At 51.1% G+C, this 18,398-nt stretch overlaps 1 protein-coding gene across 1 annotated transcript in view; it reads left to right on the top strand.

Moving 5' to 3' along the window:
* The window catches only part of rgs3a (regulator of G protein signaling 3a), a gene marked incomplete at its 5' end in the record, with an annotated part of 320,527 nt that overhangs the window by 15,343 nt on the left and 286,786 nt on the right, over window positions 1-18,398 (top strand). The gene's annotated exons all lie outside the window — the stretch shown is intronic.

Here is an 18,398-nt window from a genome sequence, read left to right as displayed (position 1 = left end):
ACTGGTGGATTCTGGGGCCGCGGGAAACCTGATGGACGCGGGGCTGGCCAAAGGGTGGAGCGTTCCATTACTCTCCCTCTCCGAGCCGGTTCCGGTCATGGGCCTGGACGGCCGGCCGTTGGGGTCGGGCTTCATCACCCGGCACACTGTCCCCTTGCATGTCCGGGTGGCGGTGGGGCTATGGGAGGATATTCCGTTTTTCATTGTGGACTCTCCGGAGTGTCCCCTCGTCCTCGGGCACCCCTGGTTGGTCGCCCACAAACCCCGGATAGACTGGTCCACGGGGCGGCTCATCCTGGAGGGAGGCTCCGTCCCCATCATGTTCTGGTCTCCACCGACCACTCATCAGCCCAAACCACCGTCCCAGACCACCTACCAATCCTCACCTCTTCCCCAGGTCCTGCACTCTGAACCGCCTACCACCCTTGCAGCAGTTGCCACCGGGAGGACGGCGGCTACAGACTCTGACACTAGCACCAGCACTGGCAGGCGTTCCCCTGGAGTATTGGGATCTGGGGGAGGTGTTTAGTAAGAGGCGTGCCAAGGGCCTACCTCCTCACCGGCCTTACGACTGCGCTATCGATCTCCTGCCGGGCGCCATGCACACATGAGGACGATTGTTTTCCTTGTCCCGGCCGGAGACGCTGGCCATGAGGGAGTATATCCAGGGTCACATCCATCCCTCTACCTCACCCGCGGGCGAGGGGAAAAAGGACGGTGGGGAAAAAGGACGGTGGGCAGCGGCCGTGCATTGATTACCGGGCGCTCAACGACATCACGGTTAAGAACTGCTACCCACTCCCCCTGATGACGACGGCATTCGAGTCGCTGCAGGGAGCCTGGGTCTTCACCAAGCTGGACTTACGTAATGCCTACAACCTGGTTAGGATTCAGGAGGGTGACTAGTGGAAGACGGCTTTTAACACACCCAGTGGGCATTATGAGAACCAAGTCATGCCGTTCGGTCTAGCCAACGCGCCTGCGGTGTTCCAGGCATTGGTCAATGATGTGCTCTGGGACCTCCTCGACTACAGCGTCTTCGTGTATTAGGATGACATCCTAATATTTTCGAAGGACATGAGTGAACACCAGCAGCACGTTCGGCAGGTCCTCCAACACCTTCTCTGTCACCAGCTCTACATCAAGGCGGAGAAGTGTGTGTTCCACACAGAGACATTCTCCTTCCTGGGGTTCATCGTCACCCAGGGGAACCTCCGGATGGACCCAGCCAAGGTCAGTACGGTACTGGATTGGCCCAAGCCCTCATCCCTCAAGCAACTACAACTGTTTTTAGGGTTCGCTAATTTTTATAGCCGATTTATTCACAGTTTTAGCTCCCTAGCCACTCTCCTGAAAGCCCTCACCCAGAAGAGCATACGCTCCTTCACCTGGACCCCGGAAGACACATTTGATGCGCTTAAACTGCGCTTTACATCGGCCCTGGTCCTCAGGGATCCTGTTCCGTCCCTGCCGTTCATTGTGGAGTTGGATGCTTCAGACATTATGGTAGGAGCAATCCTGTCCCAGCGGTCCCTCACGGATGGTAAGACTCACCCCTGTGTGTTTTTCTCGGAATTACGACGCGGGGAACCGTGAGCTGCTAGTGGTCAAGCTCGCCCTGGGGGAGTGGAGGCATTGGCTAGAGGGGGCCGCCCATTCATTCGTCGTATGGACTGACCACAAGAACTTAGCCTACATTCAGGGGGCCAAGAGGCTCAACTCGTGCCCACTTCATTCCCCTTCTCAAACTCCCGTCGGCCCGAGTGATGGCTAAATTGGTGGTGCAGCAAGTTATTCCGTGTCCATGGCCTTCCTACAAGATGTGGTGTTGGATCGGGGCCCTCAGTTCGCCTCCAGGTTCTGGAAGGCGTTCGCCACCTGCCTAGGCGCCTCCTTCAGCTTGTCTTCCGGCTTCCATCCCCAGTCGAACTGGCAGACGGAGCGCGTCAACCAGGATCTGGAGGGGGTGCTGAGGTGCTACACCTCCAGCAACCCAGCTACGTGGAGTCAGCAACTGGCGTGGGCGGAGTACGCCTACAACAATCTTCTCTGCTCGTCCACCGGCCTGTCCCCCTTCCAGTGCCAATACGGGTACCAACCCTCCCTATTCCCCGAGTAAGAGGAGGAGGCGGCGGTCCTGTCGGTCCAGGCCCACATCAGTCGCTGTCGCCGCACCTGGAGGCAGGTACGGGCGCCGCTTAAGCGGGCCTCGGTCAGGTCTCCAGATCAGGCCAACTGCAGGCGTGGCCCGGCCCCGGGGGGTATGGCTCTCCACGCGGGATCTTCCCCTCCGCGTGGAGTCCAGGAAGCTGTCCTCCTGGTTCGTCGGGCCATTTAGAGTGGTCCAGCGAGTCAACCAAGTGGCCTACCGCCTGCAACGTCCCCCCACCATGCGGATGCATCCCACATTCCATAATTTATGCAGCGGCATACAATACATTTTAGGACTCACAGTTGTGCTGTGCTCACTTGAACAGGAATGTGGCGCGGCAGACCTTCTTGTGGGCAAAGTTTGTAATGAAACTTTGTCATCAAAGTTTGGCATTCTCTGGATTGATGTTGCTTTCAAGACAACTGGAAACTCACCTGCCCTGAATGATGGGTCACCACTGCCCCTAAGTCTCTTCCCTGTTTCACACCTGGTAGTTTGGTGGATGGGACTACTACCTATCTGTAACCTAGAGGACAACCAGTGGGTCTGTCTCCTCTATACCATGTTTCTTGTAGGATGACAATGTCTGTATTTCCAATTTCTTTGATGAAGTCTGGGTTCCTGCTCTTTAGTCCAAAGGCAGATGACCTCAGACCTTGTATATTCCAGGATGAGATAGTAAGCTTTGTGTTCCATGGTGTCTAGTGTTGTTTTCATGTGGTTTAGGCTCGGACCCTTACAGTAGGTGTGAGCAGAGCATGTTGAGCATCTGATACATACCTCATAGGTCTCAGGATGGGGCTTGGGTGGGCGTATTAGTGGGGGTTTGGTCCTGTTGCTCTGCTCACGGCCTGGGCATATGTGTGGCTGTCATGTTGAGGTCCTTGCTGCAGGGGCGGGGGGCATGGGGACAGAAGGGGCATAGGTCTGATCTGGTATGTTGGGTTGGTGGGTCCTGTGTTGTCTGTCCCATTGTGGTATTGAGGTTGTAGTCCAGGTCTGAGGTGGGCTGTTCTGCTGGCTTCTCTGAGGGAGTGTCCTGCTCTCTGTCACACCTCAGCTTTCTCACCTCCTCCTTCAGTGCTGTTAGCTGTGCCATGTGTTCCTCTCTCTCCTCCGTCAGTGCTGTTAGCTGGGCTGTGTGTTCCTCTATTAGCTGTGCCATGTGTTCCTCTCTCTCCTCAAGTTCTCTCACCTCAGTCCGACGTGCAGCCAGCTCTCTCAGACAGCCGTCTATCTCCACATTCAGCCCTCCGGGTCTTGTTGGGGGGGTGTTGTTGTACTGGTCTGTTTTGTGGGTCTGTTCTGTTTGGAGTGTGTGGACTAGCTCTCTGAGCTCCACCATCTCTCGCTCCAGCTCTGTGAATTTATCTCTCTCAACAATGGAGGAGCAGTGCAGTTGTGGGACCTGAGTCTGTTCAGTGCCGGGGGGTGACTCTCCTCTTGGGGCTGCTCGTCTGCAGGGCAGTTTGACGATGAGGTGTGAACAGACTCACTCAGGATGGGGGAGTCGTCACCAAGAGAGAGCTTTTCCTGCTGTGCTCTCTCTTTGATTCCGTAAAAGTCCTGCTGAAACTGCATGAGGATGCCCTGCACTATTACTGTCCCAGACTTGTACACGTTGACAGAGGTCTTTTCAATTTCCTGGGCCAATACACTCCTTCTTGACATAGGGGAACCTCTTATAGCACTGTGCCATGTCAGGGGATGGTCTGTGTGGGAAATTAAGTTGCATACATTCCCCTTTTTGTAGCAGTCAGCAAATAGTGTCTCTGGATTAGGGCTGTTGCGGTGACCGTATTCCCGGTTGTATTAATTTGAGCTCTGTTGCATCACACAACTGTCCCAGACTATGTTTGGAATAGTTATTTCTCGCACAGAATAGAATAGGTTGACTTTTGTACTATGGGGGATAGTAGGTTGACATAGGCTAGTGCTTTTGCTGTTCGTTAGGCCTATCATCTTGTTGGCTGACGAAAAGTAAATGTGGACAGTTCTTCCAATATCTTCAATATGCACCTCAGAATTGGATAGGGACGCTCGCAGTTGCATCCCCGATGTGTCTATCTTCACTTGTAGTCTGTGAGAAAGACACGATCACATGATGGAGAGTGTGCAGCACTCAGGGAGTGCTTCGGAGCACGCAGCACTAAGGGAGAAGGTCACAACAAAGGCATGGATTGTTTTAGGGTGCATTACGGCCACAAAGGGGATCCCACCGTGAAATTCGAGGCATTATCAAGTGCTTGTCAAATTGTGAATGAGAGACTAATGAAGTGTGTACAGCCTGCGCAAAAAAACAAAGCAGAGCTCATGCCTTTCAAGCGACTTTTTTCTAATCATCATTAGAGTCGCATCATGCAGCCTTAAAATGTATTAAAAATCAAAACATATAGCCCAACGTTTGTAGAACAACTAAAGTTACATTAATAACTCTAAATGTAGCATATAGGAGTACCTATTTCCAGTGGCGGCTCCTGAAAAAATTCTCAGGGGGGGCAATTTTTCTGATGATTTAGGTGACCTACACACATTTTAAAAAAGATATGTCCAGCAACAACATGAAGACAGGGGCAGCATATAAGTCAATACCAGAAGCATTTATTGACTGATCTCAAAAGTGTTGGCTTACCAGGGTTGGTGGAGCCCTCAGTTTCATCTTTGCCTCGCAAAGCTAACTCAAACACTCCGCAAAACTTCACACACTGGATTAGCCGGCTGAGGATGTGGCGGTTCTTGCTAATGTCGTAGTAAATATATTTGTTATAGTGAATATGGAATATGATATGTTGAGTAAAATGTTGTGCTAAGATCTATTTAGGTCAGGAGCTGGTTATAAGTTCTGTTCCTATCCAATAACAATGGACAAAAGGGTCCTATCTTGTCAGCCTTGTCAGCAGGTGGCCAAGGACAACACCCACGCCATAGGCCTCTCAGTTCTTCCAACTCACGAGTTCTTGCTCTGAGGACACACACACACACACACACAAACACACACACACACACACATCATCACTGTTAAACACACACACACACACACACACACACACACATCATCACTGTTAAACACACACACACACACACACAAAAATCCCCTCTCTTAGGCTGAACATTTGAAGACAGAGAACCCGACTCAGAGCCAATGCAACAGTGACAGTAGCCTGGAGGGGACCTCGCCCAACTCATCAGGACCAATCAGAAGATCAGAACTACTAGATTCAACCTACTTCATTTATTGCATAAAATGTCTGCACAGTGCACACAATGTTTCGGGGCTCTCTTCAGATAATAATAATAATAATAATAATAATATGCCATTTAGCAGACGCTTTTATCCAAAGCGACTTACAGTCATGCGTGCATACATTTTTGTGTATGGGTGGTCCCGGGGATCGAACCCACTACCTTGGCGTTACAAGCGCCGTGCTCTACCAGCTGAGCTACAGAAAGTGGATACTCATGGATGCGCATCGCAATTGTAAAATGTCAACACAATTGGAGACACCACGTCATTTTTGGAGACATGTTATTGACAGTAAACTATTGTAGATGCGACTGCTAACTAAATAAAACATTTTAGCTGGCTAGCTAATCATCTTAGCTAAATGTGGGGCAAACAATTCAGTTATTTACCGTTAATTTGAGGGATTGGGGTGAAAGAAATCGAGTTACATAGTGATACTTTACGATATACTGTATTGACAATATCGCAATATTTTAGCGCTAGTTGGCTGTACCTGCACCAAAACACCATTATTGTTCCTTCATAGCTTGTTCTCAATCTTTTCACATTGGGAGCCAATTTGTTTTCAGCACTTTTATTTCCATGACTGATCAAAACTCGTTCTCATGGCTTTCTGATCCCTCTGCAACAGACATATGGTGCGCAATAAAATCACAGTATCGAATCGCAATACGTATAGAATCATGAGACTCGCAATACATATATCTTATCGTGAGGTTCCTGGCAATTCCCAGCCCAAGTTCATTTGCCACAACAAATCTCTTCGCTAGCAAACGCGATGTCTTCTCCAAAACGGCAATGTGTCTCCAGCAATGTTTACTTTTTTGACGTTCTATGGCATCTCCACTTTCCAAGCATATATGACCACATGTAATATTTTGGTAAGTGATGCAAATAGTGAACTATGTAGGGCCAGGATGTAAAATATATGTAGCTGCAGCAATTTCTCTTATCTGATATGGTAAGTAATGGGGCTTAATGTATAGCTCCCTAAGAGTTTGACGAACGGGTCCGTGCACGCGATTCCAGATATCTTTACCTCTGAATAAACTGCCTTTATTATACCATATCCACCCTGTCCAAAGTCTCTACTTGGTCTCAGTTCTCCAGTAAACTTGTGATTATCAACACTAACCTCATCGTTGTGGCGGCGGACAGCTAGCCTGTATCCCTCATCCAGTTGAGTGGCAATGTAATTTTTTCGTTCGTACCAATTTTTGGAAAATCCTCGGGTGTAGGACTTTCCGCCTTTAGTAGAAACCTGTTGAATTATTAAATTTGGTCTGGGAGGTCCTAATTGTTTCGTTGCCAATTTATCTTCATTTGTTCGCCGACAAAAAGGAACTTCTTTCAAAGACACAATCCGCTCTTTTCTTAGTTACGTTCATGGTTACGTTACGTATGACGAAAGCGCGTAAGTGCAAGCCCTCAGACACCCATAGAGATTGTATTGAAAGCTCTGAAATTTGAAAAAAATAGATTTTACATGGGAGTCTATGACAGACTTCTGGGCGATTTTCAACCTGACTGAAATCGCCCCAAAAGGGGGGGTGGCCATTTGAAGCAATTGGACATTTAGTGGCAGTGTGGCACTGTGGCAGATCAGACGTCTAGATTACAACACTGATAACTACTGTTGCCGTGATATAATTGATTAGAAAAAAAATCCCTTCCTTTTCCCGTTTGGCAGTGCGTCGCCCATATCGCCCTATTGAACAGGCCGCCCCTGCCTATTTCTTTGTTAACCGCCCAACACATAAAGCCCCATGTGTGCACTTCCTGAAATCGTTTGGAGAAAATATTTATATTTTATTCAGCTTTGTTCAATTGTATTCTTCATACTATAAAATAATAGAAAATAATGCCACGTAATTCTAAGCAAATCTTGTCTGCTAAATGAACTAGCGTAGCCCACAGCCATTTGGCATAGCCAGATCAGGACCTAACATAAGGATAACTCAGAGTATGCTATTCTGTTCTTCTGAAATAGACTACATTTCCTTCATATCATGTTTTTTTAGACCTGTCTAAAATAAATAATGGATTCATTGTGAAGATGTAGGCTATATTACATGGATTTATTAGCCTTTTTTTTATGTAGATGTTCCCAAGGTCTGCATCAGCGGCTTGTAGGCTATGTGTGGAAGCCAGGAGATGCTAAATGTGTTTATGTTAATTAACGGTCAATTACTGTGAGACCCAGTTACTGTGAGACCCAGTACTGTGAGACACAGTTATTTGCTTGACAATCACTGGCTGACAAAATTTTGTGACCGTCACAGCCCAACTCTGGATTATCCTTGAGGAGCTTCTTTTTGTACTTATTGCGTGCAGTGTTCTTTTTTATATCCAAGGGGTACTGTACTGTGGTGACCTCTGCACAGGGGGAAGCAATGGAGCAGGGAGCTTCAAAGGCCTCTGCATTTGGGTGGGGTAGGCTGTGAAACTCTGCTGCCATTGTTAGGCTCAAGAATTTACACACATCTCACTTTACACTTCAGTGCTAATTGAAGTTGCAGCCAGATCTGATCTGTCCTAGCAGCTTGGTAGCTTAGTAGCCTTTTTTACTTAGCTTTATATAACAAAATTACCTAGAGATTATTGTCTTTAACTTTTTGGCTTCAGAAGTAGCTTCAGACTGAACATTACTCACTCAGTTTTGGGTTGGATGGTATTTCCAGATTTCTGCTATGTTTTTTCCGCACTGCTTCGACACACTGCCCGCTTAACCCGGAAGCCAGCCGCACCAATGTTTCGGAGGAAGCAGCGTACAACTGGCGACCGTGTCAGCGTGCATGTGCCCGGCCCGCCACAGGAGTTGCTAGAGCGCGATGGGACAAGGACATCCCGGCCTGCCAAACCCTCCCCTAACCCGGACGACGCTGGGCCAATTGTGCGTCGCCTCATGGGTCTCCCGGTTGCGGCTGGCTGCGACACAGCCCGGGATCGAACCCGGATCTGTAGTGACGCCTCAAGCACTGCAGTGCCTTAGACCGCTGCGCAATGTTGTATAATTTACAAAAGGTTTCTGAATTCCTGCTATGAAGTTAAGAAGGCCTACTCCCTCACATCAAATCCACCATTGTTCCTTTTGATCAGATGGAATGAATCACTGTCCTCTCAGAGGTTCTCTCCAAAATGGCTTATCTTCTGACAACAATTCCACAGTTCCAATATCACTCCTATCCTCATTTCAGTTCTTCAAAAGATGGTTTACACATAAACAAACCAACTCTGTGAAGACAGAGTTTAGTTGCTGTTCTGGCCAAGCCTTTGAAATGTAAATAGAGACATAAGCAGTGGTGCGATTCAGATTCTTTCTTCTGACAGAAAAATAGTTCTGATAGGGTTCAGTTGATGGTTACCAGGGTATGAGGTCTCACTAGCAACAGTTCACTGGCTGTCTCCTGCAGTAAAATGTAGCAGCTTGTAGCCTTCACAGGCCTGTCTGACAGGAGAGAGCAAGATGGCCGCCTGCTGAGGCCGTTGTGTTGCCGTTGTCTTTGACCGATTATGCATGAGACGTCCTGTATAGTGGGTAGGTGGGTGGTTGGGTCCTTTAAAGTGTAGCATATACTATATGTAGTGTAGTGGTCAACAACTTTGGTCCTGGAGCGCTACAGTGTGTATGCAGACTCATGTCACCAGGACCAGGGTTGGTGACGCTTGAACCATACGCCTACGTATGACTGCTTTTTACTGCTTTTTATATCTCTTGCATAGTCTCTATGCCACTAAATTTAACATATATTTACGTGTCCCTTGGCTTGCATAAGTGTTGGCCATACTCCATTTTATAAATTTGACATGAATAGGGTTCAGTTGTAACCATAACTTTCATACCCAAATTGAAAGGGAGCCATGCTGTCTGTAGTGTTGCCCAAGCCATTGTTGTCTGTGTGTTTGTCTGTGACCTCTCTCTGTCCCGGCCCTGCTACACTGGCTGGGCCTGCTCTGTGTGAGACTGGCACTAATGCTCCCAGTCCTAATTGAGCTGGGAGCTGATATGCCAGGGAGAGGTCAAACAGATATATGCCCATTGTTGCCAGTCTCTCCTAGTCTGCCCTATTTTATTTCAGTCTATCTCAGTCTCCCCCTGGGTCATAACATGTCATTTCAGCAAGCAATGACACCCACCATCTCAGATTGTTCTGAAATTGTTTCTGTTTGAAACAGATAAGATTAGCATTCCTGAAACATTATTTTGTTGAAATATAATTTGATCTCTGATAAATTAAGTTAAATGATTGCACCCAAATTGGCCATTAAATTGGCCAATTTAATTTAATCTTCAATAAATATAGTACCTGTCACGCTCGTTGAAGGACGGGTCAGACCAAGGCGCAGCGTGAAATGCATACATGTTTAATCAAAAGATAAACACACGAACAAAACAACGTAACGTGAAGTCCTCAGGCTGAACACAATACAAGCCTCTACACGGAACAAGATCCCACAACTAATGATTGCAAACAGGCTGCCTAAATATGATCCCCAATCATAGACAACGAGCGACAGCTGTCTCTGATTGGGAATCACACCCGGCCAAACATAGAAATACAACACCTAGAATGAGAACATAGAAATAATAACATAGAACTCCACACCCTGACTCAACATACTAGAGTCCCATAAGTCAGGGCGTGACAGTACCCCCCCCTCCAAAGGTGCGGACTCCGACCGCACAAACCTGACATAACAGGGTAGGGTCCGGGTGGGCATTCCGCCTCGGAGGGGGATTGCTCCGGGCGTGACGACCACATTCTCTGAGCCTCCCCGTTGCGCCCCTGGTCTGGTCTGGACCTCGGCGCGCTGCTTCCCCTCTCCTTCCTCCCACGATGTAACAAGCCCTGTCTGGACCCTGGTGTGGGAGACCCCGAACCTGGAGAGGGGCTGACGTCTGGGTCTGGACTGGAGCCGCTGACTGGAGCTGGACTGGGCACCGGTGGAGCGGACTGCTCTGGCTCCGGAGTGGAGCTGCTGACCGGAGCTGGACTGTGCACCGGTGGAGCGGACTGCTCTGGCTCCGGAGTGGAGCTGCTGACCGGAGCTGGACTGGACCCCGGTGGAGCGGACTGCTCTGGTTCCGGAGTGGATCCGCTGACCGGAGCTGGACTAGGCACCGGTGGAGCGGACTGCTCTGGCTCCGGAGTGGAGCAGCTGACCAGAGCTGGATCAGGCACCGGTGGAGCAGACTGCTCTGGCTCCAGAGTGGAGCAGCTGACCAGTGCCGGACCAGGCACCGGTGGAACGGGCACGGGCCGTGCCGGACTGGACACACGCACCACTGGTCTGGTGCGAGGAGCAGGAACGGGCCGGGCCGGACTGGCGACACGCACCACTGGCTTGGTGCGGGGAGCAGGCACGTGCCGGACCGGACTGGGAACACGCACCACTGGTCTGGTGCGAGGACCAGGAACGGGCCGGGCCGGACTGGCAACACGCACCACTGGCCTGGTGCGAGGAGCAGGCACGGGCCGTACTGGACTGGGAACACACACCACTGGCTTGGTGCGAGGAACAGGAACAGGCCGGACCGGACTGGGAACACGCACCACTGGCTTGGTGCGGGGACTAGGCACGGGCTGTACCGGACTGGGAACACGCACCACTGGCTTGGTGCGAGGAACAGGAACGGGCCGGACCGGACTAGGAACACGCACCACTGGTCTGGTGCGAGGAGCAGAAACAGGCCGGGCCGGACTGGCGACACACACCACTGGCCTGGTGCGAGGAGCAGGAACGGGCCGGGCCGGACTGGGAACACGCACCACTAGTCTGGTGCGAGGAGCAGGTACGGGCCAGGCTGGACTGGCGACACGCACCACTGGCTTGGTGCGAGGAACAGGAACGGGCCGGGCCGGACTGGGCACACGCACCACTCCCTTGGTGCGAGACGCAGGCACGAGGTGTACCGGACTAGGAACTGACGTTAGAGATCTCCGACTGTACCAGTCTTTCACTCTCCGCACCCAGTCCTCCTCCAGTGAGGACTCCTCCCTGAGCCCCCACGAGTGCAGTAGTCGGGGCTCTTCTCCATCGATCCCGACCACCCTTTTAGCCCACCCCAAAACATTTTGTCTCTCTGGGCTGTCTCTCGGGCTTCCTCCTCGGCCGGCGCCTTCTGTGTTGCCGTTGCTCCTCTCTAAACCGGGCCTCCACTGTCTCCTCCCAAGGATGGCGATCCATCCCAGCCTGAATCTCCTCCCATGTCCAGGATCCCTTTCCGTCTAGGATCTCCTCCCATGTCCAGGATGTCTGCTCCTGGGCACGCTGCTTGGTCCATTTTTGGTGGGATCTTCTGTCACGCTCGTTGAAGGACGGGTCAGACCAAGGCGCAGCGTGAAATGCATACATGTTTAATCAAAAGATAAACACACGAACAAAGGCGCAGTAGGGTAAATCACAGAATACAGAATTTATTCCGGAATATAGAGTTACGCAGAAATGCGTCAAACAGTCCAGTGCGCAAAACAGGCGCACTGGAACCAAACAGGCACACAAGGAAAAATACCCCGGCAATACAAAATACACGGAATAAACAATCCTCACAATAAACAATCACACTAAAGGACAAGGGGGCAGAGGGAACACTTATATAAGTACTGATGAGGGGATATGAACCAGGTGTGTGTAATAAACAAGACAAAACAAATGGAATGATGAGATGAGGAGCGGCAGTGGCTAGAAGGCGGGTGACGACGAACGCCGAAGCCTGCCCGAACCAGGAGAGGAGGCAGCTTCGGAGGAAGTCGTGACAGTGTGTGTGTGTGTTTATGTGTGTTTGGGTATGTATATGTCACGGTTCTCTAAGACCGAACCCAGAAGCAGACCAGGACAAGGTGAGTTGAACGAAGGTGAGTGTTTATTTACAGATTCAAAAGGATGCAGAATAATCCAGGAGACGGAGCGGGTGGCGGAGATGAGTAGGTGGAGGTGAAGTGGCAGATTAAATGCTGGCACGGCAGGGGTTGGGTGAAGGTTCCGGGAGAATGACTGTAGACAGAAAAAAATTGAGGTAAGTAAAAGGCAGGTCAACAAGGTGCAAAAACAACAAAACTAACGCTAGTACTCAGAGGCTGATACGCTGGCAAAACATACTGTTAATGGCTAACGATCCGGCAGGAAATGGATGTCAGGTCAGAGCTTAAGAAGGGGTGATGATCAGGACCAGGTGTGCCGAGGCTGATGAGAAGCAGGTTCGGGTAATCGAGAGATCACCTGCCTAGCAACGTCGCCCGACAACCGGACAGGGTGCGTTCAGGAACCTTTGGGAAAACAGGAGATACCGAGCAGAAAAACGGCAACCCAGGCAGGAACAGACTCAGGACGCAGGGTTCATGACAGTACCCCCCCTCCGATGAACGCCACCGGGCGGACTACCCGGAGCGCCAGGATGGAGGCGGTAGATGTCACGAAGGAGGTCATTATCAAGGATCTGACGCCGAGGAATCCAACTCCTCTTCTCAGGACCATACCCCTCCCAGTCCACGAGATACTGGAAACCCCGGCCCCGCCGTCTGGAATCCATGATGCGGCGCACCGTGTAGACAGGACCTCCTCCGATCATCCGAGGAGGAGGAGGCGGAGGGGGCAACAGAGGGCTGAGGAGAACAGGCTTGAGGCAGGAGACATGGAAGGTGGGATGGACTCTGAGCATCCTAGGCAACTTGAGTCGAACCACAACCGGATTGATCACTCTCTCCACCACAAATGGACCAATGAACCTCGGCGACAGTTTCCTTGACTCAGTCCGCAGAGGGAGGTCCCGTGTAGCCAACCAGACCCTATCTCCGATGGCAGAAGCGGGGGCTGGAATACGGCGACGATTCGCCTGGAGCTGATACCGGTCAGAAACTCGAAGGAGGGCCTTTCTGACCCGATGCCAGGTCCGGTGACAATGACGAATGTGGGCCTGGACAGAGGGAACCGAGAGATCCTTCTCCTGAGAAGGAAACAGGGGGGGGGTTGGTAGCCGTATAGGCACTGGAAGGGAGACATCCCAGTGGCAGAAGTAGGGAGAGTATTGTGGGCATACTCAACCCAAGGCAACTGAGAGACCCAAGAGGTGGGGTTGGAGGAAACAAGGCAGCGCAGCGTGGATTCCATCTTCTGGTTGGCTCTCTCCGCCTGTCCATTGGATTGGGGGTGAAATCCAGATGTGAGACTGACTGTAGCTCCAATGGCCAAACAGAAGGACTTCCAGACAGCAGAGGTGAACTGAGGACCACGGTCGGAAACTATGTCACTGGGCAATCCATGAACCCTGAAAACCTCCCTAACCAGGATCTTGGACGTCTCAGAGGCAGAGGGAAGCTTGGAGATGGGCACAAAGTGGGCGAACTTGCTGAATCTGTCCACAATAGTCAGAATGACCGTGTTCCCCTCAGAAGAGGGCAACCCAGTGACAAAGTCCAGGGCCAGATGCGACCATGGTCGCCGGGGGATGGGTAGGGGGTGAAGAAGTCCAGAGCTGGGCCGATTGGCACTCTTCTTCTGTGCACAAACTGGACAGGCAGCAACAAACCTCCGAGTATCTTCTCCCATGGCAGGCCACCAAAATCGTCTGCGTAGAAGCGCCATCGTCCGAGCCACGCCAGGGTGGCAAGCCATCTTGCTGGCGTGGGACCATTGGAGGACAGCCGAACGGACCGACTCAGGCACAAACAAACGACCGGGTGGACCGTTACTGGGGCCGGGCTGCGTCCGAAGGGCCGCCATAACCTCCTCCTCAATCCTCCACATAACGGCTCCCACGACAAGGTTCCGGGGAAGAATCGTCTCAGTCTTGGCCCCACTCTCCTCCGTCTTGGAGAACATCCGGGACAAGGCGTCCGCCTTGCCGTTCTTTGACCCCGGTCGGAACGTCAAGGAAAAATTAAAGCGTCCAAAAAACAACGACCACCTGGCCTGACGGGAGTTGAGACGTTTAGCCGATTGCACGTAAGCAAGATTCTTGTGGTCAGTCCAGACAACAAACGGTTGTTCCGCCCCCTCCAACCAGTGGCGCCACTCCTCCAAGGCAAGTTTCACCGCAAGGAGCTCCCGGTTACCCACATCGTAGTTCCTCTCCGTAGACGAAAGACGACGAGAGTAGTAGGCGCAGGGATGGAGTTTACCGTCAGTGGAGCGTCGCTGGGACAGGATGGCGCCAACCCCCACATCAGACGCATCCACTTCAATGACAAACTGACGAGCAGTGTCAGGTTGAGAGAGAATCGGAGCGTTGGTGAATCGCCTCTTCAAATCCAGAAATGCTCGGTCCGCCTCAGGATTCCAACTGAAGGTTCTGGTACTAGAAGTCAGGGCAGTTAAAGGAGCGGCCACATGGCTGTAATCACGGATAAATCTACGATAGAAATTCGCAAACCCCATAAACCTCTGGAGCTGCAATCTCGTACCGGGCTGGGCCCAATCCAGAACTGCCCTAACCTTCTCTTGGTCCATCCTAATCTCTCCCCTGGAGATGATGTACCCGAGGAAGGATGTAGTGTGGGCGTGAAATTCACACTTCTCGGCCTTCACAAACAGGCGATTCTCCAACAATCGCTGCAGAACCTGCTTGACATGCTGGACGTGGCTGGAAAGCTCCTTAGAGAAGATTAGAATGTCATCCAGGTAAACGAACACAAAAAGACCGATCATATCTCTCAGGACGTCATTCACCATACTCTGGAACACTGCTGGGGCATTGGTCAGTCCAAACGGCATCACCTGATACTCGAAATGACCCATTGGTGTATTGAAACCAGTCAACCACTCGTCCCCCTCTCTGATCCGGACCAGATGATACGCATTGCGTAGGTCCAGCTTGGTGAACACAGTAGCACCCTGTAAGGAGTCGAAAGCAGAGCTCATCAAGGGCAGGGGATACTTGTTCTTGACCGTGATATCATTCAACCCCCGATAATCAATACAAGGTCGAAGAGAGACATCCTTTTTACTCACAAAGAAGAATCCTGCCCCCAGGGGTGATGACGAGGGATGAATGAGACCAGCAGCTAGGGACTCCTTTATGTAGGTCTCCAAAGCCTCACGTTCAGGTCGGGAGATGCTGTATAACCGTCCCTTGGGATAGGCAGCTCCAGGGAACAGGTTTATGGCACAATCATATGGTCGGTGGGGAGGGAGTGACAGAGCCCTCTGCTTACTGAACACTTCCCCCAAATCGTGATATGTCTCGGGAACCAGGGACACATCTGGGGGGTTAGCCTCAATAACCTGACTGGGAACAGAATGGGAACAGGCAGTCTTGAGGCAGTTAGCATGACAATCAATGCTCCAACTAGTTACCTTGCCAGTCACCCAATCGAACGTGGGATTGTGTTCTTTCAGCCAGGGGTATCCAAGGACCAGAGGAACATGGGAAGAAGGCAGAATGAAGAATGAGATAACCTCAGAATGATTCCCTGACAACAGCATCTTAACCGGTTCAGTCCTCATCGTGATACATGCCAGACTACTGCCGTTCAGAGTGGTAGCTTCAATGGCTTCCGGTAATCGCTCCTTGGAAAGCCCCAGCTGTTCCACCACGTCGGCATCAATAAAGCTTCCATCGGCACCTGAATCGACGAAAGCGTTAATCGCTAAACTCTGATTCCTGTTCATGAGGGTAGCCGGGAAACGGGGTCTGACAGGGGTATTGAGAGGTTGAAACCGGCTCGCTAAAAATCCTCCCAAACTTAGCGAGCCGGGCAGTTTGACGGCCGCTGGGAACAAGTGGAGATGTAATGTCCCGAACTACCACAGTAGAGGCAGCGGTTGGTCTCACGTCTATGTTGGCGCTCCTCCTTGGTTAACCCGTGCCGCCCCACTTGCATGGGTTCAGAATCTGGAGGCAGGACCTCTCCACTAATCCCGTGTGGTGGACAAAGATCGACGCGTTCTGGTCCACCTCCTGACCCGACTGGGAACCGAGAAGCTGATTAATTGGACGGGCCCCATTGCTTCTCCCTCCTTCTCTCTCGAACTCTGTTATCCACCCGAATAGACAAAGCGACCAAACTGTCCAGGTCACTAGGCTCCGGATAGGAGATCAGCTCATCCTTGAGTTGCTCCGACAACCCCTGATAAAAGGCTGCTTGCAGTGACTCTTCATTCCACCCACTCTCCACAGCCAATGTCCTGAATTCGATAACGAAGTCGGCAACTCTGCGAGCTCCTTGGTGAAGAGAAAACAGGCGTTTAGCTGCGTCCTTACCTCGGACAGGATGGTCAAACAGCTTCCTCATCTCTGCCGTGAACTCCTGGTATGAAGCCATGCAGGTGTCCTGTCGTTCCCATACGGCTGAAGCCCACTCCAGGGCTCTACCACGCAGCAATTCAATGACAAAGGCTATCCTAGCCTTGTCTGTGGCATAAGAGTGGGGCTGTAGATCGAACAGTAATCCACACTGCATAAGAAAGGAACGGCATCTTCCCAAATTCCCCTCATATTTATCAGGTGTCGGAACCTTGGGCTCACGGAAGGGCACAGCTCCAGAAGCCGCAGGCGAGATGGGTGAAACCGGTGGTGGATTCTCCACCAGCAAACTGAGCTGAGCCTGGATCTTCGTCAGACTGGTAGAAAAGTTCCGAACTGACAACGCTATCTCCTGTAGCGCCGTGCTATGTTGTCCCAACATCTTCTCCTGATGGGTAATGGCATGGCGAACAGAGTCCAGGTCCGCTGGGTTCATTTCTGGCCGGATCGTTCTGTCACGGTTCTCTAAGACCGAACCCAGAAGCAGACCAGGACAAGGTGAGTTGTACGAAGGTGAGTGTTTATTTACAGATTCAAAAGGATGCAGAATAATCCAGGAGACGGAGCGGGTGGCGGAGATGAGTAGGTGGAGGTAAAGTGGCAGATTAAATGATGGCACGGCAGGGGTTGGGTGAAGGTTCCGGGAGAATGACTGTAGACAGAAAAAAACGGAGGTAAGTACAAGGCAGGTCAACAAGGTGCAAAAACAACAAAACTAACGCTAGTACTCGGAGGCTGATGCGCTGGCAAAACATACTGTTAATGGCTAACGATCCGGCAGGGAATGGATGTCAGGTCAGAGCTTAAGAAGGGGTGATGTTCAGGACCAGGTGTGCCGAGGCTGATGAGAAGCAGGTGCGGGTAATCGAGAGATCACCTGCCTAGCAACGTCGCCCGGCAACCGGACAGGGTGCGTTCAGGAACCTTTGGGAAAACAGGAGATACCGAGCAGAAAAACGGCAACCCAGGCAGGAACAGACTCAGGACGCAGGGTTCATGACAGTATATGTGTGTACTGTATGTATGTATGTGTGTGTGTGTGTGTGTATGTGTGTGTGTGTGTGTGTGTATGTGTGTGTGTGTGTGTGTGTGTGTCTGTGTGTATGTGTGTGTGTGTGTGTATGTGTGTATGTGTGTGTGTGTGTGTGTGTGTGCCTATCAGTGCCTATTTGTGTGTATGTATGTGTGTGTCCTCTCTGTGTAAAGCAGTAGCAGCAGGGTTTGTCGGGTGTAGAGCGCTGAGCCATAGTGCTCCCTCATCTGCCACGCTCTATTAATTCACTCCCTCTCTTTCAGGCTGTGCCCTTTGCGTCCAAAAAGCTACACTCCCCCTCGCATGAGCTGTGAGCTCCTCTGTCTTTCCGAAACGCTGCACTCCTTCGCTCCCTTGCCTCTGTTCTGGTACTTACCCCTGTCTCTGAAATACCTCCTTTCCATGTCCATGCTTCACCTTAGTTTCCTCAAGGCTCCCCAGCCCAGCCCAGCCCATAGTTCCCAAAGTTTTAGGGATTGTGACCCACCTAACCTCACTTCTAGTGACCCACCACATGCTGTTAAAGGACAAATACAGCAGTCAGCTACAGTCTACTAGAAAGCCATGCCAACTTCAGTGTGGGAATCTTAAACATCACTAGGCACAAAGGCCACTGGGCCAGTGTCATACCTAGCTGGTCGCATCCCATCTTAACATACGTCTGGGGGTGTGTGGGGGTTTAGTTGTAAAGCTACAGTGCCAAAGTCAATAGCACACAGGGTAAATA

This window comes from Coregonus lavaretus (genome assembly GCF_964263955.1).
Source record: "Coregonus lavaretus genome assembly, chromosome: 4".
In the NCBI taxonomy this organism is placed as follows: Eukaryota; Metazoa; Chordata; class Actinopteri; order Salmoniformes; family Salmonidae; genus Coregonus; species Coregonus lavaretus.
Note: the sequence above shows the minus strand (reverse complement) of the source record. Positions and strands in the feature narration are given on the sequence as shown.